Source organism: Astyanax mexicanus, chromosome 2, assembly GCF_023375975.1.
Source record: "Astyanax mexicanus isolate ESR-SI-001 chromosome 2, AstMex3_surface, whole genome shotgun sequence".
Classification (NCBI taxonomy): Eukaryota; Metazoa; Chordata; class Actinopteri; order Characiformes; family Acestrorhamphidae; genus Astyanax; species Astyanax mexicanus.
The window spans coordinates 9577932-9603368 of record NC_064409.1 but is presented as its reverse complement, the minus strand read 5'-3'; the positions used below and the strand labels follow the sequence as shown (position 1 = coordinate 9603368).

The window sequence follows — 25437 nt, the reverse complement described above, 5'->3', positions numbered from 1 at the left end:
CTGCATACATTAAATTTCTGTATAATTATTTGGCTACAGTACCAAATGGAGGGTGTAATGGTTTAATAAAATAAAAAATAAAACAGCCACTGTTTGGTACACATGAGGGTTTAGATCTCATGATTTAGAGCAACAAACAGATTTTCTTTTCGTTTATTTATCACAATTTTAATTTAATAAAAAATCCAATTTCAGTATAGAATGTTGCCAAGAGCTTACAGCGGGGACCTTTCCATGTTTTCCCCCCATTGTGTCCAGTTTTAGTCAAAATACTGTCCTTTTATAAACATTAAAATTATGAATATTACTTGTTGTATACTCTGCCTAATCTGTAGTAAACATTTTAATTCAGCTCAGAATTATTTAGGCGCGTGTTGCCAGCTGGTCCAGAGGACTAAGGTAATGCCACTATGATCACTAGATCGTTGGTTCGAATCCGGTTATGCAGGTCGCCATCAGCTGACACAGCCCCGAGAGAGCACAACTGGCTTCGCTCTTTCTCTTTCTGGGTGGGTAGATGATGCTCTCTTCTCAAATCACTCCAAAGGGTGTTTATGTGCACTTCATAATCTGATTACACAATCATTTTTCAGTTACTTAGATTGTGTCAGATTCATTGGATAGTTTACAAATCAGATTAAGAAATCTGTTAGGGATAATGGATTTTCTCAATATTGTCCATGTAAACTTTTACATGCAATCTCAGATTCCTCAGTCTGTGCACGCATATAAAAAGGTAATTTTGCGTTATATTTATAAAAAATAAATACATTTCTATCAGTCTATACTGCTCTTTAATTTTTTTCACTAATTTTACCTTTTTCAGATTTACTTTTTTTTTTCCAGTGGCCAAAATGTGTGTTGTTTTCAAACCCCGGCCACTAGACAGCAGTGTAGTTGTTAGATTCCACTGTTCTACTTGCATAAAAAGGGTTATAAAAGTGTCTAAATTTGAATTTAAACAATTGTAATACATTGCTTTGCAACACATTGCGCTATATTAGATCATAATCCCTATATCTTGATCTGTATCTTTTTTATTTTTTTGACCAAACCCCTATAAACTGCTGCTTGTTATTAATATTACGTATTTTTTATTGATTAAATCAACTTTTGAAGTTGACCCAGGCATGTCTAAGCTCAACTGGAACATCTGTGATTGATCAGGACCCTCAAAGGTTCCCCAAAATAACCAAAATGACCAGTTACAGGATTCATTCGATCACATGTGGAAACCTTCTGTGATATCAGCGCTACACAGGCCAATACAACAGACACATCAAACAATTGGAAAGCCTGACATATATGATTCATTCACTCAAGCATGTGCAAAAGTTGGCAGATCCTTGGTGATAGTGACCCTACGCCACCAGGGCCAGACTATACAGCGACTAAATCACAGAGTGCATCCGTTACACACTCCCAAACTGACAGAGTGAAGATATGGAGGACAGCTTGGTTTATTCTGGATCATTTTCAAAGCAGTAACAGCACTCTGGGAGAAGCTGCTTACTGATAAAAAGAATTTTATCATCAGTTAAGAATTCAGTCAGTGCGCTGAACTTCCACTTCTCAGTGTAGATCTATTACGCAGTCAGTGAAACCTGACTAGAAACAGCCTCCCTCTGGTCATAAGTGAACTTTCTGCCGTCTGACAGCTCGGCTAGATTGAAGAGTCTTTCTTTTAATCTAGGCCACAGATGGTGGTGCTGAAAACACTGTGTCTGTAAGAGTTTGTGGGTTTGTGTGAAGCATGTAATCCTTCCTCATTATGCTAATATGCTGGTCCACTGTACTGTAGCCAAGCTAATAAGCCATATTCTGTATCTGGCAACTGGAGTAAGCTTCATTGACCAGACTGTCTGGGGAGTCACTGTGAAGTTCTGTGACATTTGTACTTTGTTCTACTTGGATCAGGAATGAGGAATGAGCAGACAATTTTTTCCATGCGAAGAATGACATGAGCGCAAGTCAATACAAGCAGTAAAATGTTCCCTGAAAACTAAATCGCCCAAGAACGTGAAAAGACAGATGGAGAACTAAACCAAGCATATTGCTGCTGTCAACAAAATATGCAGCTCTATTGTTTTCTAAATACATTGTGTTAATGCTTTATGCAGAATGGCCAAGAAGAGAAGTTCCAAAAATGTATTAATGGGGAAAAAATCTTGATTTTGTTAAATTCAGTGGAAAGAATGCTAAAGAAGGCTGCACTGACCTGTAGGATAAGTGCTGTTTTTTTTTTCTTTTTTCGGACTATTAGTCCCACTAAAAATCGTTTAATTTTCCCAAAAATCGACAGTGCAACTTCTGCATAAATTTTATCAGTCCGGTTGTAAAGAGCAGTAAAGTCACTCTGCTGAAGTTTCAGTGTGTTTTCTCCAGCACTGAGGCTGGAGCAGTATTAGCATTAGCCACTAACTGCAGTGCTAGCTCTTTCGTCATTCAGAGGAGAGCATATCGGACTGTAGCCTGCGTTTTTACTGGGTTAAAACAAGCTGCGTGGGACAAAGCGCTAGCTGATAGCGGCCTGGGTTACCAGAACACTTAGGGTTTCTCAGTGTAGCGCTGTCGGGCGACATTTACTAGCACTGCTGCTAGCCGGGCCTTATTATCCATTACACCTTATGTATGAAAATAGACCAGAAAATAGATGTTTACTGATACAGTAAGGTTCGTCTTATAGTGCGTAAAGTTTTGATAAAGTATTTGGGGTCTCCTGCAATAATTATGAAACTGATTTTTAAACAAAAAATAAACAATATGATATCTGTAGACTACTGTTTAGACAACATTTATCATATTTTTAATTTCATTGATTCAGGGGAATGTCTTGACAGTTCAATCCTGTGCTGAAACGTTTGCTTTTCAAAATCTATTTTTACCGCACAAATATTTGTGGACACCATTTCTAATGAATGCACTCAACTCCATTGTTGACTCAGATGTGCATATGCACACCCGCAGCTTGATTAGTCCTTGTAGAAAAGTAGTGCCAATAGTATAGGGTTCTCTGGAGCAGATAAACAAATAAACTGACTTTTTTTTTTTTATAAACTTTTGGTGAAGACGACACTTTTTCTATTAAAAAAAAAAAGGAGAGTTGACACCAGACCAAACCAGCCTTTACCTAGAAACATATGGAACACATTCCTCTTACAGCTCCAAGCCAAGTCTCAGCATATATGTCAGAAACACGTTTCACTGTGTGCTGTTTGATTTGAAGACAGCCAGTCTGTCCACCTATGCAACAGCTCCAGCCATGCCTTCTTCTCCCTACTTTACACTCAGCTTATCCAGATATGCAGAGTATAACGGCAAGGGTAACCTCAAGGGTAAACTTAATTCCCTGAATGTTCTGGTGTTTGCCCCAATGTAATTCTCAAAATCTTTGTCAGACACCTACAGAGACTCATTCATCAAAGTGATTTTTAGATACAATATCTGTAAATATATCATCAGATAAATCTCAGGGTCAAAGTCATACTATTGGTTTCCTGCTAAGATTGAGTAAAAGGATAAGGGTCATTCATGGAATCGAGTGCCCTTTAACCTTCAAAACCTTCTGAAAATAATAAATACTGATTCTATTTATTTATTGTGTTTAAATTTAAATGTAAAATGTTATTCTTTTCAAAACTAGTTTTAGAGAGGCTCAGCCATAAAAACTCTCATTTATAAAGAAATTTTAAATTAAGTACCTGACCTGAGTCTTCAACCCGGTTACAGACTTGGGCAACAAATTTGTATATAGTGTTGACTAATAATGCTTTGCACCACACAAATTCACATGAATAAAAATTCACATGGATAAAAATGCAAAGAGGAGAAGTATATACTCCTCCCTCACTCAGTTAACACTTAGCACACTTTCTCATTTGCATATTTACTCATTAAATATCACCACTTTCCACATTTAAATGTCTTCTGAGCATTTAAAACTTTCAGTATTCTGTATCACTTTATAAATAAACAATTTATATTTTATTCAGACATTTTCATTTGAAAGCCAGAAACTTTTGCATCATCAAGTTCTTGACACATTTAGTTGATGATAATGTTTATAAAAGTTTATAATCTTTACTGGTAAAAAAAAACATACAAAAGGTACAAAAAAGACTTTCACTGAAAGATACTCTATTGTACCTCAATATAAGTTTTGTAACTCGATATAAGCGAACTATTTTACTTATTTTTTCTTAGTTTGTCCAAGGGCTGCAACTAATGATTCTTTTGGTAGTCGACTAATCTGATACTTTTTTTGATAAGTCAATTAGTCAGCAATCATTTTATTTAAATATCCCGATGCTTTTTGAAGAGTTTGAAGAGTCCTGATATTTAGTTAGTAATTATGTAATCTGTTGAGTTTGGCGAGTGTAAACTGTGTTAGTGAGCCTTTTACTCATTTGCTATTGTGTTCCTGTCCCCAGCATTTTGTGTAGTACTGTCTACAATGAAATCTGTAGTTTGTCGAATAAGCAACTAATTGTTGCAGCCCTGGCGTGTACTGGTTAGCTAGACCATCTGATTGATCACTTTGTGCGCATCTTCTTCTCGAGCTTAATGATAACGATTTACACCTGAGGGAGCAATTAAGGTAGTCTGTGATTAGATGCAGTGGGCAAGAAGTAAAGTGGGCGTTCAAATAAATAAAACAACTGAATAGTTAATCTTAATCTGTGCCTTTATCCAGCCAAATAAATGACTTGCAGTGTCTAAAATACAGAAAGTTCCCAACTTAGCACAACTTCCCAGCTTTCTCAATCAAAAGAAATGACTTACCCTTTCCTTTCTCACCGGGAAGAGCTGCAAATGTAGTAAATCCGCGTCAGGTAGTACAAATCCCTTCGCTTTAATCGGCGTGTCTCTTCAAAGCCACTCCATTTCCCCCGCGTCCTTCATACTCATTCACTTCTGACCAGACTGAAGAGCACCCACTCAGATCCAGTCTATTGGAAGTAGCTGCGTGCTCTTCTGCGCATGCGCAGCTCAGGGCAGCGCATGGAGAACGTCCCGAGTTCTTAATTGAACACTGAGCATGCGCACTGTCCCACCACACACAACGATTGGAAAATAAAAAATAAACGAATACAAATACATTTATTCTTATTGTATAACTACAACGAAATTCAGAGAAACATAATAAAAAAATATTATTTTTATAATACATATAAATAATAATAAAAAATATTTGATTCTATATACTAGCGCATCTCAGAAAAGGAATACTGAAAAGTTACTTTATTTCAGTAACTCTGTTACAAATGTGAAATTCATATATTATATAGATGTATTACACAGACTGATTTTAAGTGTTTTTTGTTATAATTATGGCTTACAGCCAATGAACACCCAAAGATCCGTGTAATGAGAAAATTATGATATTATTACGACCAATTGGTCTCTAAAACATCACTGATTGTAGAAACTTCACACTAGACCTCAAGCAGCTTGGACTTAGTGTCTCTCCTCTCGTTCTCCAGACAAAATGCAAACTTTAAATCTTACAGCACATCATGCTTCTCTCTACTGACAACTATGGAAATGCAGATTTCATTTTCCAGCAGAACTTGGCACACTGCCCACACTGCCAAAAGTATCAATTGATCTTATATAATATTCTAATTTTCAGAGAAACTGATTTTTTGTTTTGTAGCTGTAAGCCTTAGTCATTAATAATAAAATAAATAAACGCTTAAAATAGATCTCTCTGTATGTAATGCATATATTTATATATTAATAAAGTATTTAAATCATACGGTCATACGGTTTAACACAGGCTAAAGTTATATTATTGTTATATTATGCGGTCTGTGGAGTTTTTACAGGCAGAAAGAAAATGCAGATCAACAGCTCCCTCTAGTGGTGGTGTCACTAAGTTACAGTTACAGTTTTTCTCAGTCAAGTTTTTTTTACGCTTTGAACTCGAGCCTGTTTTGGTGTGTTTATTTTCTTCTCCATTTTTGTCAGTTCCTCTTTCAGGTCCTACAACACAATAAATATATCAGACATTTCATGAGCTCTTTGAGCTCTTTTCAAATGTAATCATTTGAAATATAAAACGTATCAGAATTATTGTATTTTTGCTGGAACTGGCTATGTTTTGGTCAAAATTCTATTTTTTTTTTTAATGTATAGATTTCAAATATATTCACACGTAAGATACCTTTTTTAAAAATGGTTAGACTAGATTGTATATGAGTTGAAAGCATAAGAAACACTACAGAAACTGTGCAGTAATATTATTTATAAAATACAGCATACTTAAATCAAGTCTTGCCTAAACCGAATGTCTCAGAAAACAAATATTGTGCTGCTTTTGCTTCACTTTTGTTTTTTCAGTTTTATAATTGTGTTATTGTGCTGCCATAAGTGGTCACTAGATGGAGCACACACATACAGTAATTATTCGTACTTCAATCAGGTACTTTTGGGGTGAACAGGTTGTTCTAAGGGAAATTTCCATTCCTGCCATCATTATCAGGTTTTAAAGTGAACATCATAAACGTTTTTATTTAATCATCTTTAAAAGTGAGCATGGCTACCATGGCGATATGGGTTTTCACATCATTTTTCACAGTTTGTTTAAGAAAATACAATTTAGAAACTCATTACATAATTTAGACGTTTGTAGTGTTCATATATGTGTTCATATATGTTGGTAGTGTTCATATATGTTGCTAGTGTTCATATATGTTGGTAGTGTTCATAAATGGAATTGAGCTGAAATTAAATACTGTCAGTTCTGACAATGTAGCACATTAGACCCTATTGTCTAGGATGTTCAGGGCTGTTGAACTGATTGACAGGTTAACTTATTGGTGATGTAATTTATATAAAAATTCTGATTAATTTTTGATGTGTCTTTGTGTTGTCAGATGTCTACTAATATAATTTCAACATAATTACATCATAAGGATTAGTCGACCAGAATTTGATTCTGTCTGTGATTTATTAGCTCAGACTTTAGGAACTGGAAGTTCTTTTGTGACCATGGAAACCTGACTCATACAATGCCTTTTTTGGCCAGTTCTCCTTGTCAAGGACAAATAAACCACCCTGTTTAAAGTACAGCAGTCACAGGTTGTGATCTGTCTGGGTCAAGTTGACCAGCTTTGAAGCGAGATGTTTAAATCAAGCTTCACGTGGCATCAGCAGCATTAGAGCTGTCGTCGTTGTGGAAAAAAAAGATCTTTAGTGTTCCCAAGTGAACTGAAGAGCAGATTCAGACTTTAAAGTACAGAGTACAGCACTCCAGTGAACACAAAGTAGCGTAGGTGACATTCTAGACAGCTGGAACAATTATATTCTCAATGGTTTTCTGTTTTAAACAGTATTGAGTATTTAAAAATACTTGATAAACTAATGATATAATAATTGAAGCTTTATATTTAATGTTTGATGTTTAAAATGTGTGTAGCTTGTTTTGTACTGGATATACATGAAACATGACAATGCACCAAAAATACAATTTAAAAAGTTTCCCAACAACATTCAACATTAGCTGCAAAGCTAGTATAGAAAATATTCTTTTACTTGTTATCTATAAACTGACATCCCAAATGGGACAGGAAGTAGTATTGTACCCCATAGATCTGGAGACCACTTAAAAATTATGAGTTTTTTTGATTTTACCAAATTGAAAACCTCTGGAATATAATCAAGAGGAAGATCGATGATCACAAGCCATCAAACCAAACTGAAATGCCAAGAAAAGCCATAAAGTTATCCAAAAGCAGTGTGTAAGACTGGTGGAGGAAAACATGCCAAGAGGCTTGAGAAAAAAAAACAGGGTTATTCCACCAAATATTGATTTCTGAACTCTTAAAACTTGTATGAATATTAACTTGTTTTCTTTGCATTAGTTGAGGTCTGAAAGTTCTGCATATTTTTTGTTATTTCAGCCATTTCTCATTTTCTGCAAACAAATGCTCTAAATGACATGAAATGTCTGTAGCTTATAGAATAAAACACGTTCATTTTACTCAAACATATACGTATAAATAGCAAAATCATAGAAACTGACGCAGAAACTGAAGTAGTCTCTGATTTCTAGCTATGAATTGTCTTGTCTGTTTGCATGTAATCATCTAACAAGAAGCTGCTGGTCACATTATCATTACCACCCAGTTCACTAAACTGTCTACCGTGGCTGGTAATGTCTTCTGTAATGTATTGCTTGTATACACTTAATATTGTGGTTTTAGGAATGATACATGCCCACAAAACTTCAGACCCATCCATCCATCCCATCCATTGGGCACCCACTATCAAGCCTAGTTAAAACTCACATCATAATTCACATGGCCTTGCCATGAGCATGCTGGCCAGTGTTTAGCCCCACTCACAAGATAACACCTCACAATATACAGTTGTGGTCAAAAGTTTACATACACTTGTAAAAAAACATAATGTTATGGCTGTCTTGAGTTTTCAATAAGTTCTACAACTCTTATTTTTCTGTGATAGAGTGATCGGAACACATACATGTTTGTCACAAAAAACAGTCATAAAATTTAGTTCTTACATAAATTTATTATGGGTCTGCTGAAAATGTCACCAAATCTGCTGGGTCAAAAATATACATACAGCAACAAAATTTGTCAATTTTGGTGATGTAGCGAGTTGTGTCAATCAAATTAGCTTCATGTCATGGCCTCTTCACTTCTTGTAAGTGATTCTGATTGACTACAGCTGTTGACTTCTCATGAGCCCATTTAAATAGGGCTCATTTGACCCAGTGATTAGACTCAGTTACAAAAGCTACAATGGGAAAGTCAAAGGAACTGTGTGGATCTGAAAAAGCGAATTATTGACTTGAATAAGTCAGGGAAGTCACTTGGAGCCATTTCAAAGCAGCTACAGGTCCCAAGAGCAACTGTGCAGACAATTATACGCAAGTATAAAGTGCATGGAACAGTTGTGTCACTGCCACGATCAGGAAGAAAACGCAAGCTATCACATGCTGCCGAGAGGAGATTGGTCAGGATGGTCAAGAGTCAACCAAGAATCACCAAGAAGCAGGTCTGCAAGGATTTGGAAGCTGATGGAACACAGGTGTCAGTCTCCACAGTCAAGCGTGTTTTACATCGCCATGGACTGAGAGGCTGCCGTGCAAGAAAGAAGCCCTTGCTCCAGAAAAGGCACCTTAAGACTCGGCTGAAGTTTGCTGCTGATCACATGGACAAAGATAAAACCTTCTGGAGGAAAGTTCTCTGGTCAGACGAAACAAAAATTGAGCTGTTTGGCCACAACACCCAGCAATATGTTTGGAGGAGAAAAGGTGAGGCCTTTAATCCCAGGAACACCATGCCTACTGTCAAGCATGGTGGTGGTAGTATTATGCTCTGGGGATGTTTTGCTGCCAGTGGAACTGGTTCTTTGCAGAAAGTAAATGGGATAATGAAGAAGGAGGATTACCTCCAAATTCTGCAGGAAAACTTAAAACCATCAGCCCGAAGGTTGGGTCTTGGGCGCAGTTGGGTGTTCCAACAAGACAATGACCCAAAACACACATCAAAAGTGGTAAAGGAATGGCTAAACCAGGCTAGAATTAAGGTTTTAGAATGGCCTTCCCAAAGTCCTGACTTAAACCCCATTGAGAACATGTGGACAGTGCTAAAGAAACGGGTTCATGCAAGAAAACCATCACATTTAGCTGAACTGCACCAATTCTGTCAAGAAGAGTGGTCAAACATTCGACCTGAAGCTTGCCAGGAGCTTGTGGATGGCTACCAAAAGCGCCTAGTTGCCGTGAAAATGGCCAAGGGACATGTAACCAAATACTAATGTTGCTGTATGTATATTTTTGACCCAGCAGATTTGGTGACATTTTCAGCAGACCCATAATAAATTTATGAAAGAACCAAATTTTATGACTGTTTTTTTGTGACAAACATGTATGTGTTCCGATCACTCTATCACAGAAAAATAAGAGTTGTAGAACTTATTGAAAACTCAAGACAGCCATAACATTATGTTTTTTTACAAGTGTATGTAAACTTTTGACCACAACTGTATATAGGTGTGGGTATTCCCAAGCCAAAGGGAGTTAACAATGATCAAATGATTTACACACTGCTATGACATCCATGACTTTTGGCATGTCAATTTCGTTGCATACTGTTGTGTATCATTGTGTCTCAAATTCTGAATGCCAGACTGACTTGTCTTAAGGTAATAATACACTCCACAGACACAGAACATAGAAATATTTGATCTCAGCAGCAGGTGGCTTAGGTCATGACTCATTGTATCCAAGTTAGGGAATGTATTGGGCCCTCATTAGAACACACTGGTCTGGGTTTAGACTGTAGACCTTTTATTTAATCATTTCCATCCTGATCCCAGACATCACTGTCTTTTACAACATCTGCTGCATAACACGGCTGACAGCAGGTTAATTAACGGCTGTCAGGTCAGCATGCTCAGTTCCAGCGGGGCTCCAAACCTACAAGGCCGCTGTTTGATCTGAGTGATGCCATTTACTTCTGTGTTAAAAAAGGGTGGGTATTTTTTACTCAACACTGAGACTAAAGTCTTCTGTCTGAGAATACTTAGAGACATACAGTACTGAGCTAAATGTGAATGAAATGTCACACCTCAGCCCTTGTCTGTCTCGTTTTCTTTCTTTCTTTGTTCCTTCTTGTTTCTGTCTCGCTTTTCTGTCTTTTATTTTCACCCATGCCCTGCCCTAGCCACACCCTGTCATCAGTGTTCTCACCTGTGTAGTTTGTAACCCAGCCTCTTTGTTATCTTTCCCCGGTGTTCCTTGTCTGGGTCTCATTTTTTCCTTTGATATTTGTTGTGCTTTTTTGATTCGCAGTTCAGCTTATTTTTATTTCTGCATGTAACTGGGTCGGTATGGTTTGTTATCTTTATTTTGTTTGACTTTTGTTTATATTAGTCCTTAGTAATGGCTTAGTAAAAGTGGTGCTTTCTGGAATTCGAGTCAAAAGATTTGGAAAATGATTTAATCTTGTGAGATGTCAGATTCATCACCCACCACCCACATCTGGTGGGCGGTCAGGCACTTTAACTGTTTAGATTTTAAGTTGAAAATGATCCCAAACAGCAAACTTATGTCTTTTTAGAGATCCTTTTATTAAACAAATGCTCATGGTTTAATGAATTATGAACAATAACTAATAAAGCAATGAAAGGTGTGGCATTGAGATCAGATTTTTTGACTCTCAGTAAGAAAAACATTAAGGGACAAAACATTCTGATCTCAGATCAGCGTCTTTCAAAACCAAAATGGCAAAAAGATTCAAAACTTTTCAAAACCATGTGTGACCTAACGAAACCTGTTTTGGGACAGTCACACAGATTTTTCATTTTGATACAGACTTTAAAGCAAATTACTATGATTCAAAAGAATCAATTCAGTTTAAATATGCAATTTCGATCTGACATCACTATAAGTTCTTGCTTTTTTTAGCCTTTTAATTTTTTTTTTTGCCTTTTTGTTTAATTTTCTATGTATGCACTTGCATCCGACTTCCTACTCTGAGTCATTACAGAAATACACTCTGTGCCAAAAAAAATACCACCAAGAAAGAGTTGTTGGAATCAAATGCTTTACATGTGTGAATAGAGTGATGTCAGTACATGTAGGTGGCACTATTGGACTATTGGTATAATATTGGTCTATAAGAATAAGATTATTGGAGAAAACAGTACAATTGAATTGTTAGGATGCTTCAAGCCTGAATATAAGATAATTTACTATTGGACATGAAGACATATGAGTTCTGTATGGCATCCTGTGGCACATTTGCCCACAGCAGTTGCAGTTAAACCTGTTGATCTCTACACTCTGTACACTTAATACAGATCAATACAATACACTCATAGGTTGCTGAAGTTCCACCTGTTCCATGTAAGCTTTTGGATTTTGTTCCAGGCCAGGGAAGGCGGACGAGCCCTGAAAGTTTCTCCTGGTTCTTTTATGGGAGAGCTCCCCTGGTGGCCAGTTTCAAGACTGCACACTGCAAAGGAGAACAAAACAAAACAGAACAGACCAGCACACAAGAAAAAATACATTGTCTGGCCCAAAAAAAAGTCACCACAAAAAAAAAAAAATCACAATTCCAGTCTGATGATTCCTGGTATAAAAAAAAAATCCATTGATGGAATAACCTGGTCTATATTCAGTATATTCAGGTAGTCAGCTGTCCTCATTATTTTAGCACATACTGTTGCTGAACCTAAACCTGCAGACCAACTGCAGCAACATCAGATCATTTGTTTAGTTAAATCCAGGTGGAGACTATTTTCTTTTTTGGTCAGGCAGTGTAGTATGACCAGGTGTTGTAGCAATATCATAAGTTATTTCCATGAATAATCCATTGTTTTATAATTTTCTAGTATTGTATCTAATGCAGATACAATATACATGAATAAATTCACTGTTGTGTTTCATATTTTTGTTTAGAACCTATTGTGTATAAAGCTGTATAATAGGCAGTTTATATAAGCAGTGTGTAATTTTCAGTGCTGTGGCTTTGTGTTATCTGCAGTTGCCACTCTAATAAGAAGAGTATTTTAAAAAATACATATTGTCTTCCAGTTTTGCCACTCTAAATAAAAGACAGAAGAATGGGTGAGCGTGTGCCTGTGCCAGTTCTTCTACCAATGATATCTTTCACGCAAGGTGAGACCACATACAATCCATCACATGGGGGAAGTGATTTGATGCCCTCTTGTGGCCGGACCCAGTGTGTAATCAGACCACAGAATCTAATTGTATGCTGAAGCATTATGTATTCCTTTAGCTCAGGGGTGTCCAAACTACGGCCCGCGGGCCATTTGCGGCCCGTTTCCTTTTTTGGAGCGGCCCGCGAGGTATTTTAGAAATAGAATAAAAGTTGGCCCGCTGTTAAGCAGGTTTTTATAATGTGAGATTCAAAGTTTGGACGCTAGGTGTCAGAAACGGACCAAAGAGTCTAAAAGCGGAGAGAGTGCGCATTTCTAACACAGAAAAACGTGACAAAAGAGTCTAAAAGCAGAGAGGGTGCGCATTTCTAACACAGAAAAACGGGACAAAAGAGTCTAAAAGCAGAGAGGGTGTGCATTTCTAGCACAGAAAACGTGCCAAAGAGTCTAAAAGCGTAGAGGATGCGCATTTCTAGCGCAGAAAAACGGGGCAAAAGAGTCTAAAAGTGAAGAGAGTGCGCATTTCTAGAGCAGAAAAATGGGACAAAAGAGTCTAAAAGTTGCCGTTATTAAGGAGTAGTTAATAGATATTAGAGACATATTAGAGATATTAAGAGACATCATGAAATTGAACATCAATTTGAAAAATCTTAGTTTACACAACACTGTCAAAGATAAAGATAGTAAGCCAAGTAAAATGGTTTGTAAATGAAATAATCAGGAAAAAAGTATTATTTAAAATGGTATATTTCATTATTTGTTTTATTACAGAGTGTGGCCCGTGACTTCAAATATATTTCTCCTTTTGGCCCCCAACAAAAAATTTGGACACCCCTGCACTAGCTGGTCCCAAAATATTAAAAACAATCTTATATCATCATACAACCCACCACACTAGATTTTACAGGTTGTGATATAATAGTATTCTAAATCCAGAATCATCTGTAAGATTGATAGTTTACAGTGATTTATCATTCCAGACAATGTGCTTCTACTAATCCATAATTCAATAGCTGAATGCTATCCCATGCCCATGCTTGGAATTGTGATTGGTGATCTTTAGTGGAAAACACATTGGCTATAACAGCTGGACCATTATTTAAAAATATTGCAGCTGGGCCAAAACCATGTCTACTATAGTGCTAATATTATCATACTAGCATGAATAGTAATGATGAAGTAATCCACCCCCCCTCCCCCCCCCAAAAAAAAAAAAAAAAAAAAAAAAACATCATGGAATAGCAGTATATAAATTGATCACAAATATTAGCTTTGGGGATGGCTCAGGAACGCCACCATTTGTCTAAGTTGGTTTTCCGTTACCTTGTAAGTGAGGTTGATTCCTGGTCAGCATGCTCATGGCAAGTTGACATGAATTATCAGGTGAGGTCTTAAAGCCTAAATACACTTATTATCAAATGTATACAGCTCTGGAAAAAAAAATAGAGAGCACTTAATGACATTGTTTTTCCTTGATGTTACCAAATTGAATCCTCTGGAATATAATCAAGAGGAAGATGGATGATCACAAGCCATCAAACCAAGCTGAACTGCTTGAATTTTTGCACCAGGAGTAAAAGCATAAAGTTATTCAAAAGCAGTGTGTAAGACTGGTGGAGGAGAACATGATGCCAAGATGCATGAAAACTGTGATTAAAAACCAGTGTTATTTCACCAAATATTGTTTTTTGAACACTTAAAACGTGTTTTCTTTGCATCATTTGAGGTCTAAAAGCGCATTTTTTTTTGTTATTTCAGCCATTTCTAATTTTCTGCTAATAAGAGCTCTAAACGATTTTTTAAATTTGGAATTTAGGAGAAATATTGCCTGTAGTTTGTAGAATAAAACAACAATGCTTATTTTACTCAAACATTTACCTTTAAATAGCAAAATCAGAGACACTAATGTTAATAATTCCAACTTTCCAAATGGGCAGTAAGATCTTCCAATGAGTATTTGATTGAAGAATTAAGTTGCTGTCAAAGGCATACTCTTGATGGTACAGCCAATCAGAGACCTCACCTGGCCTCATCTAGACCTAGACACCACAAAGTTGTTTTTTTTCCCCAACTGGAGTACATCTCTATTGGGTCTTCTTTTTTCTAACTAGAATTATTAAAATATCATTATCATCACTGTGACTAGATATAATAAGCATAATGACAATATAAAATTACCTCAAAATTAAAACATATTTGATTCACTGGCCTTTATGACCTCAAACATTTTCCATTTGTGATCTAAGGCTTGTGTGTGTGGCTGGCAAGCCAAGAAAAAAATCCTGTGCTGACTTGACTTTGCAGCCAAGGACGAGCAATTTTAGATAGCTCTTATCCAAAAATTGGGGCTATGATTTTTGATAACTCCATTTCCACTTCACAATAACATCAATTACAGTTCACCGGAGCAGCTCTAGCAGGCAGAATCTAACTTATTGGAAAGCTAGCATCATATGATAGTAGCACATTGACATCAGCTCTCTTCCAGGAGCTCTCCATTTAACTAAAGGAGACTGAGGAGACTTTATGGCAATGTTCAGGTTGCAGGCAAATTGGGTTTGTTTCTTAAATTTATTGAGATGGCTATACACACAGATACATGATAGACTGAATTCAATTGAATTAGTACATACATACACTAAACAACAGGCAATGCACACTACAGATCATTAAAGATTAAAACACAATAAAGCCATGTGGTCCTCCACACCTGAGACACAATAAACAACGCCAATGCTCAACAACACAAAAAAGTAAAAGAAAAAAAAACTTTAACCTGTGGTTTGTTTCATTGTGACAGATGCAAGAGACATATTGAAAACCCTTTGAATGTCCACAGATGCATCTGCACAAATCTGATTTTAATCACATTTAAAAACACCTCCAAATATAGTCGAAGTTTGATTTTATGTATCTGTGTGTACCTGTTATGTACCAACATTGAGTCTGTCAGAAAGTGGCCAAATACATTAATTAGACATACTGGCAAATTAATTTTGACTATTTAAAAATGTAAAAGTTAGATATACAAAAAGGAAATTAATTATTGAGTTATTGATTGATTGATTGATTGATTCTTGATTTGCCACATTTCACACATGTGAAATGCTACATGACTATCTTCCCATAGGAGAAAGTTGATTTTGATCCAATATGGTGGCTTTTAAGGTTGTGGTCATGTTCTGGACATAGTCTCAAAGACAGGCCACAGTTTCTAGGCTACCCAAGTATTGCTTGCTAGGAAGCTAACTAAGCTAAGCAAATAAAATAAAAAAGACTTTCTTTTAAAGTCAATCGAGGATTAATTGGGTAAATTAACTGGATGGTAATCTACACCAATTTCTCTGTTGAAACTGTTTATTTGGGTGAGTAAAGCACTTCTGTTTATTTACAGTAAGCTGAGATTCCCAAATTTCTCCAGCACTAAGGCTGGAACATTAGCATTAGCATTAATGGCTAATCTTAGTGGTTAGTGGTTAATGCTACCCGACAGCGCTAAACTGAGGAACTGAGTAAAATTAAAGGATTTTAAGTGTGCCTTATAATGTGAAAAATACAGTATAAATGGTTGCAACTGTACCAATTGGAACTTCCATCTAGGAATAACAAAAAAAATCTGATTCAAATTCTGATTTGACTCACTCTGTACAATTAAACATACAATACACAACCTTTAGTGTGAGAAAAGTATGTCATGTGAGCATGAATATTATAATATAAAATTATATAATATATTATATTAAATACATAATGAGATTGGGCAATGAAACTGAAACACCTATAATTTTAGTGTGGGGGGTTTCATGGCTAAATTGGAGCAGCCAGGTGGCCAATCTTAATTAATTGCACATTGCACCAGTAAGAGCAGAGTGTGAAGGTTCAATTAGCAGGGTAAGAGCACGGTTTTGCTCAAAATATTGCAATGCACACAACATTATGGGTGACATGTCAGAGTCCAAAAGAGGACAAAAGACAGCAAGTCTCTGTGATGTATCAAGAGCCATGGCATCCAGGGTAATGTCAGGGTACCACCAAAGAGGACGAACCACATCCAACAGGATTAACTGTGGATGCTGTAAGAGGAAGCTGTCTGAAAGGGATGTTCGGGTGCTAACCCGGATTGTATCCAAAAAACATAAAACCACGGCTGAACAAATCCACCAGAAGTGTCCATCAGGACAATAAATTATTGTGGTCTAAAACCAGGTGTTTCAGTTTCATTGTCCAACCCTATATATATTATAATATAATATTTCAATCATGCATAATAGGAAGTTGCAAAAGCAGCATGTCAGCATCCACAGCAGTTGATGATTCATCTCTAATCCAAGTTAATAATTCCTTATCATACTAATACTGTCTATACTCAGAGATCAACAAAACAAACACAGCAACAGAATCTGCAGCATGGCAGGCCAATTGGTGGTGGCCATATTTGTTGGAATAGGTGTCCAAATAGTTTTGGCTATATGTAAATTAGGACTACTAAACAAAATGTAATAAAAAAGTATAACCATTCACTGTTTGCTTTTTATTTCATTAGATATGCAAAAGAAAAACTGCAAAAAGTCATTAACACTTTTAATGGCCTTTCATTTTTCACCAAAGTGCTTATTCCGTTTTTGGCCTGCAGGCAGACAGATGACTCTTTAGCGAGTTACCAGTGCAGTTCACCATAGATAGCTCATGGCTAGTAGCCTAATCTTCCCTGTTAGAGAAAAGAACAGATATTTAATGTTCTAAGAAGAAGAGTTCCAGCTTAATGCTTCTAGATAGGTGCAGCTTTAAAAGCCTTCTAAAAAAAGGAATCGTTGCAGGCCCTGCAAATAATGTCCACAGAGTAGAAGACCACATGACATCTAATAATTATCCCTGGCGGCTGGGAGCCGGTAACGAGCAGGCCACAGCGCAGCAGAAAAGCGAGGTTAGGAGAGGCACTTTAGAGGCACCGCTGAAGAGACCCATCCATGGGTTCAGAGAGCAGCACTTACCCACTGGGCAGGGACAGGCTTTGACTTGTTGAGAGAAACACACTCACATCACTCTTTATCCTGTCATTGCCTTCATATCCTCTGGCTTTCTCATCACTTCAGCTACTGATGTTAAGTGATGCATTTAGTGTTAATGTTAGGATCTATAATGTACAGCTCAGAGTGTGAGTGAAATGGATGAGCAATATCGATTTGCTCAAATAGTGTGAGCTTTTAAAATTAATGCAAAATGGGGTTTTTTTTGAGGGATGCTTTATAGGCGATATGTTACTGAAAAGAATCTTAAATAACACATTACCACAAATTCCTTCTTTAATCTAGTTCCATTCCTGCTATTTGAATCCCTCAGTGGGATTTAAAGCTTTTGCTGATTGCCTGATAATACTCAACATACACTCAACTCACACAGCAGCTAAAGTGTCCCAAATGTAATTTTCTCTGACCAAATTAAACCATATTTTTTAAAGACTGCTCACACTATCTTTGGACTGTTCACACTTACATTCTATAGACTCTTCTATTACCTCGCTTCTCCCTCACTGCTGCTGTCCATTTTCCCTTCTCTTCTTTAGGGTGCATTTATGAAACATTTTGAGTTAAACTGATGTAAAAGTTTAAAAAAAAATCTGTCTGTCTGTGTCACATTGCTGTGTATTCAATATGTATTTACTCATTTCAGTAACCCATATGAAAGAGGCCCAAATGAGAATTTAATTTAATTAGATTATTCTTGTTTTTTGCTGTTTAAACTTCCACAAAGATAAGACATCTGTGTCCCACATAATGAAATAGATTGACTTTGAGCCACTTTTACTTTTATTTTTTTTATTTTTAATATTTATTTATTCTCTTTTTATTGATTTTTTTTTATCAGGGATGTATATGAGTGTAACAAAGACGTTACATACCAGTCCAAATTCTGCACAGTTCACAAGCAAATACAAAAAAACAAAGCAGAACATTCATAGTGTTTAGACAGGGCATATAGAACTACAAATGAGGGATTATAAAAGGGGATATACAGACAGAAAAGTAAGACATAGAGTAGCTACTTTTAGTTTTCCAAGTACACACATAGATGAGATTTTTTGTGAATTATGATGCAAATTTTGTAATAGGTAAGAACGTAACAATTTGTGTTAACCACATCTTGAATGAGGGCACTTCTGATTTGGACCATAACAGCAATATGTATTTTTTTTTGCCAAATACAATAGTGTAGCACTTTTTTTTACATCAGGGTTTGTCACAGGGAAGTTTTACAAAAAAATCAGGATCAGGCCCCTAGTGAGCAAGTCGATGGCATCAGTGGGAGGGAAAGAATTGGCAAAAGCAAGAGGAAAAAAACTCTTGTTGTCTGAGTCCAGGAACCCCAAAAGTTACTGCCTTTTCTTACTGATCCTCCTCTTGTCCTCTGTGTCCCGAAGAGTGTTTTCTTTTAAAATATATATATTTTTAAATCTGAATAGGGATCATCTATGGTAATCCATCTTACCTATTTAAGGCTAGTTTGGTGGAAGGTTTTAATTCTTAGAGAAACTAGGTGGTTGCTTTGATGTTTCTAAGTGCTTGCTAAATGGATTTTCAGTTGCAAAGCTAACACAAGGCAGTTGCTATTGTGTTGTTTAATGGTTGCTAGGTGATTTCTAATGTAATTTTTTGTGATTTTATGGGGTATCCTAATTTTCTCTTTTAACCTCTGCTGCTCACCATGGGCAATAGAATCCTTCGATAGTCAGAAAGGACTCTGAATGTATTGAACGTACCTTTTGTTAAACTTAATAAAGTCTAAACATTATTTGACTCATTATTGACCTTAGACTTTTGTCACCCTGTGAGGAACCAGTAACACCTCTTCCTCAGTCAGGTCCAAGAAAGTGAAAGAACTTAATTTTACATATTTATATATGAAATGTGAATGTGTTCATTTTTAGTACCATTTTATTTTTCTCACTGCAAGAAGTACAATAGTCTATGTATAGAAATGCTAAAGATAATCTATATATGATATTTCTTTTGTCTTTCCCTTCCTGCTGCTAAAGTGTTTAGAAATGCCCCATGATGGTCAAAGGCATCTAAATGTAAATGATGTCAATTTCCAATTTACATATACATATGAAGTGAAGTGTTCTGCTCTGGTTGGATATTTAAGGAAAGCACAAGAACATAGTGTTACAAATTGACCGAGGGCAGCAGTGAGAGGAAGTTCACTCAGATAGGTTTTCAAGAAGCAGCATCTAGCGCAGCATTTATTTGCCTTTTTTTTCTTTTTTTTCTTCTTAGAGATGCAAATATTTACAGTGCATAGAAGCAAAAAATAAAAATAAAAAAATAAAAAAATGCCTACAAGAGAAACAAGCTAAACATCAATGCCTCCTGCTTCTACCAGCCGTTAGGTGGCAAAAACAAAACCTAAATTGGCTGTAGGAGCTTCCTCCTTGTCAAGCATTTTTTTAGCCCAACTAAACAAGGCCAATTAACTCAATTCCCTATTTTAATCAAGTTGTAGACTCTATCCCAAATAATATAGAAACACTGACATACAATATACATATTGAATTATAAACCAAAGATTTACCAAACAAAACCATTGCAGGATCAAACAAGACGTCATTATAAAACCCCCCCTGCTCTAGCTTTAAAAGTGGTATGTTCCATTCTAAAGGCGGGAAACTCCCCTATATAAGGGCTTATTGGTAAAGCTCCTCTGTTTGAGATACTCCATTGCTGCTATATGTAAGTCTTTACAATGCTTAGTTTCCAAATGAAAACTAAATAAATGCTAAATGTTCTACTTTCCCTGAGTAGTGTTTTGATTTACAGAGCTTAAAGGTTAACATATAATTATGCTAAAATAGAGCATGTGTTCGGTAAGGGAAAAGGTTCTAACAACATTCAACAAACTCAGGTGCTGCAAACATGAAGAGCATTTAACAGAAGGTGTTTCTGCTGCCATGTCTGTGCTCAGAATTCCCCTTTTACACAACTCAGATCTATGACACATGGTCTTTGGGTTGTAAGAAAGTTGAAATTTTAGTTACAATTAACTGTTAATCTGTAGTGATTACCTTGCATGTTATGTAGTTTTGTTGGGTAGCTTAAATGCTTATATCTCCTACAACTGTTAAAAGGTCTAAAAAGGTGTGCTACTGAGAATGGTTAACTAACCTTTTTACCTAGTTGAAATTTATAAACTAGACTCAAATTGGTTAAGATTATTATGTCACAGATATTTCAAGATTAAAAGGCTAGAAATACAGGACATTAGAAATTACACAACACAGGTGCTGGGATATTTCAGATGGCTGTTATGGTATCTCGGGTGGTTTTCAAGTAGCTGCTGTGGTACCACGTTTGATTAGTTTGGTTGATACTAGTTTTTGGACCCCCATTACTGTCTTTTTTGCACTGTGAAGCACACCAAAAATCATCAGTATGGTAAGTCATATTGGTATAAAAAAAGAAAGTTCTTTAAAAAAGGTACTATAAAGTTTGTAAACAAGTCTGAAGTAGTTGCTGGTTTCATTCAAATAAATCAGAAGCCCCTATTATCCCTTGCTAAAGTGCTAAAGACTGTAGATAACTAGTAATCAACAAGTAGAAGCAAGTATGCTCCAGTGTGTTTTATTTATATATATCAAAAATTTTAATGTTTCGAGGATAACAAAATATTGCTTTGTAATACACAGCCATAACACACTGGAGCATACTTGTTTCTACTTGTTTATTACCAGTTATTGACAGTCTTGAGCACTTTAGCAAGGGATAATAGGGGCTTCTGATTTGTTTGAATAAAACCAGAAGAACTTTTTTGGCACCTTTATTTTCACTTTTCACAGCTTTACATCTCGATGCTTCCCTCAGATGACATCAAGTCAAGAAGGTGAAGACCGCCACGCACAGTCCAGTCATGCTCACATAGGGTCATGACGTCCACAGACTGAGTGGTTGGTTTATCATGTAGCTGTGGGAGTGATTAGGGATGAAGCCACATACAGTGAACCATATTCTCAGTGGCCATTGCAGAGCCCAACCACAATACAGTCTGTAATGACTCAACAGTGATTCATGAGGCTCAGTATGTGTTCAGTGTGCAAGTGGCCAAGATCCAAACTTTGTTTTCCCTTTTTCTTCATGTTTCCATTTCTCACCTCAGCATAAACAGCAGGCCACATTTCCTTGACGTCCTTAAGGCTAAAAAGAATTTCACTCCAGTACTGTTAGGTCTGGAAATTTAATCTGTGATAAGATTGCATTAGAATGGACTAATCAAGCACATAGTGGTGGTGTAGGCCTCATACATGAACACAAATATTTGCTTCAGATAATGTTCAAGCAGTCAGCTGTCAGAATGGAGAAATGTGATCTTGTAATCTTAGATATACAATCTGTATATTTGTGTTTTTGAGTACTGCACATGGGTTCCATTTTTCCAAAAATGATCTAGAATACTAATTTAACTGACCACAATGCACGTTACTAATGTGTTTCATTTAATCCCAGACACCTCCAAGCCTAGATATGTTGATGCTTCTGTTTTGCTCAGTAAAGTTAAAATGCCATTTGTAAATGTAACATACGGTGGCCGAGAAAGCCCAACGCAGTGCAAATTGAAAAGCGCTGCAAAAGCACAAAACACATCCATCAAAATTACAACACAGGTGCAGCAAATAGAAAAACGAGCTGCAAATAGAAAAACGCGCTGCAAATAGAAAAATGCGCTGCAAATAAAACCACAACACAACGGAATTTTCCCGGGGGACCTTAAAAGATGCTGTACCAGCTAAGCTGCGTCTTCAGTAACGTCTCGGACTTCACTATGTGTACAAAGGACAATAAGTCGCAAACAAGGCGTTTTGTGAAGCAGAACTTTTAATAATATGCACACAACCGTGGTAATCACAGGTAATAAACATAACTTACTTTTCAGAAGCTTGTTTGCCACTTATTGTCCTTTGTACACAGCTGGTACAGCATTTTTTAAGGTCCCCCGGGAAAATTCCGTTGTGTTGTGACTCACTTCCGTTGTGTTGTGGTTGTATTTGCAGCGTTTTTCTATTTGCTGCGCCTGTGTTGTAATTTTGATGGATGTGTTTTGTGCTTTTGCAGCGCTTTTCAATTTGCACTGCGTTGGGCTTTCTCGGCCACCATAGTAACACTATATTTATTGCTTGACAAATGTGGTTCCATCAGCTACTTTAAATTTTATGCACTAAAATTTATTTTTTAATGATTAAATTTAATTAATTAAATGTTTAATGTTTTAAAAACATTTAATGATATTTTGCACTGTAGAGGGAGGAACATGCAAATACCTTCCAATTTTATTTTGATAAAATATTTTTTTTGGCACTATAAGGTGATCTTAAAATTCTGGAACAGTGTGCCTTACAGTATAATCTGGTGCGCTATGTGTATGAACTTTAACAGTCAGGTATTAAGGAGTATAAATCCACTCCACTGAAGTGTAGCATTATAAAGGAGTTTCAGTGAAGTTTTTCCAGCACTTAGCAATATTAGAATTAGCCGCTAATGGCAGCGCTAGCCGTTTGTAAGGCCAGTATATCAGACTGTAGCATGTGTGTTAAAACAAGCTATGTGGGATGAACCTTTAGCTGATAGCGCCTGGCTTACCAAAACACTTAAGGTTCCTTAGTGTAGCGCTGTCGGGCGGCGTTTACTAGCACTAGGCACTGCTAACCGTGGCTAGTGCTGCTGCTAACTGCACTGTTGAAAATATTGGAAATGTAAGCTTACTGTAAATAAATAGAGCACTTAACCGGTTTAAATCTGTGTAGATTTACATCCAGTGCTCGTATGACTTTTAAAGAAAATATTGTTTTTAGCAATTAAAGTTTTGTTTTCTTAGGCCTCTCCCCTCAGCTTACCCATTAGAAGGGAAACATGGCAACATCCTTGTTCCTTGCTAGTGTTGCTTAAAACACCTTATAGTCTGTAAAATACGATAAGCTTAGCAATTTTTTTATTACCAAATCATCATTACAATAAATCAAGATGAGCTGTTTAAAATTACACCATTATTTCCTTTTTTTTAACTGTTATTGGCATGAATTACAGGCCTGAAATGATTTGGGGTTTTAATGATAAAAAAGACGAAATGGAAATAAAAAAACAGTGAGATCAGGACCGTGGTGGCTCAGTGATTAGAGCGTTGAATAATTGATCACAGTTTGATTGATCACAGTTCGATACTTGGTCCAGCAGGTCCAGAGCATGGGTGACCCTGTGCTCTGACCTGGCCTTTTTAAGATAGGATTTACATTGGGAACAATTACTTGAACTGAATGAGTATAGTTAAGGACATTAAATACTTTTGCATTTTCTGTAAAAATGTTGTTAAAAATGTTAAAATCCTAAAAATGAGAATGAAAATGAGTTAAAATTCTCCACAGATACAGTAATAGCTCAAAGGCAGATTCAGGCACAATAGGTTGTTTGTGTTTTATGATATCAGTTCTATGATATGAAAGCTAGCATGGAGTGTCTGGCTGATGATGGACAAGTCATCTCCTCCAGCAGTTTCCATATTCTCACACCTTGCATTAGGTCATCGCAGGTTGACAGACGGGATACATGTACAGCCTTAATCAAAGGTACATTACTGCATCTGCTTCTCGGGGGCACCTAGCAACAGCCATTTCCAGACACCTCCGTATAAATAGATAACGAAGGGATTGCTACTTATAGCTGTAGACCTCTCTCTCTTTTCTGATGTTTATTTCATCTTCAAATGCTAAGAACCTGTTGGTTTCCCAGACAGGGATTAAACATTGTGATAGAGAATCTTTTTTTTTTATTTCAATAGAAAATCTCCATTTAAAATGTTGTGTATTCCAAGACTAGGCTTGGAAAACTGACTCCTAAAAGATATGTAATCTAGGGTTATGCTCTCCAATCCTGTATATGCACTAAAAGTGGAAATATTAAGAATGATAACAGTTAATTAGCAATAGTTTAGTTAGTGCTGTCTGATTTTCGATGTATATGTTGTGTAAAGAAGGGTGTCAATCGATTAAAAAAAAATAACCAGATGAATCGCCACTATATTATCTGATTAATCACGATTAATCACGGGTTAAATTGTTCATACTTTCTTGTAATTGGAGGGAAAAAGGAGAAATAATTATGGTTCGACCAAACTTTTTGTATAAAAAAAACATAAAAATTTCCAAATTAAGCATATGTTCACAGGTTAACACTGACAGCACTAAATAATAGAATTTTATTTCCAAGCCCTCCCCTCAGTTTTTATGGAGGACCAAAAATGACATAAGTATAAATAAATAAATAAACATAGAAATGAAAAAACACAAAAATAATTGTATAAGTAAATAAATAAATTAATAAATGCATTTCTTATTTATTTATTTATATATTTATTTATTTATTCATTTATATGTGCATTTATTTATTTATTTATTTATACATTTATATGTGCATTTATTTATTTATTTATTTATACATTTATATGTGCATTTATTTATTTATACTTATGTTATTTTTGTTCCTCCAAAAGTTTTACCCTCCTGTGCTTTGACTATAATCTATCCTATTGGCTGCAGACATCAAACATTCTTGTAGAAACTTTAAGTAGAATATTTTAAATGCAAATGCATTGTCTTTCTGCAAAAGCAAAGGGCTATCTTGGAGAAAGAGTATGTAAATGCTTTTGCTTTGTAATCAAAAGAGAAAGCCTGATGCATTTTTAATCCTAGGCTTGTCTTCTCATTTGAATATGCTGCAACTTGATTTAAATATCTTTTTCTAG

At 36.1% G+C, this 25437-nt stretch overlaps 1 protein-coding gene across 1 annotated transcript in view; it reads right to left on the bottom strand.

Annotated features, from left to right (window-relative positions):
- The window catches only part of ppfibp1a (PPFIA binding protein 1a), a 38126-nt gene extending 33162 nt beyond the window's left edge, over positions 1–4964 (bottom strand). Inside the window, exon 1 of the mRNA XM_022671200.2 lies at positions 4783–4964. The gene's annotated coding sequence lies outside the window, so the exon portion shown is untranslated. The remainder of the gene's footprint in view (positions 1–4782) is intronic.
- Between the last annotated feature and the right edge of the window lie 20473 nt (positions 4965–25437).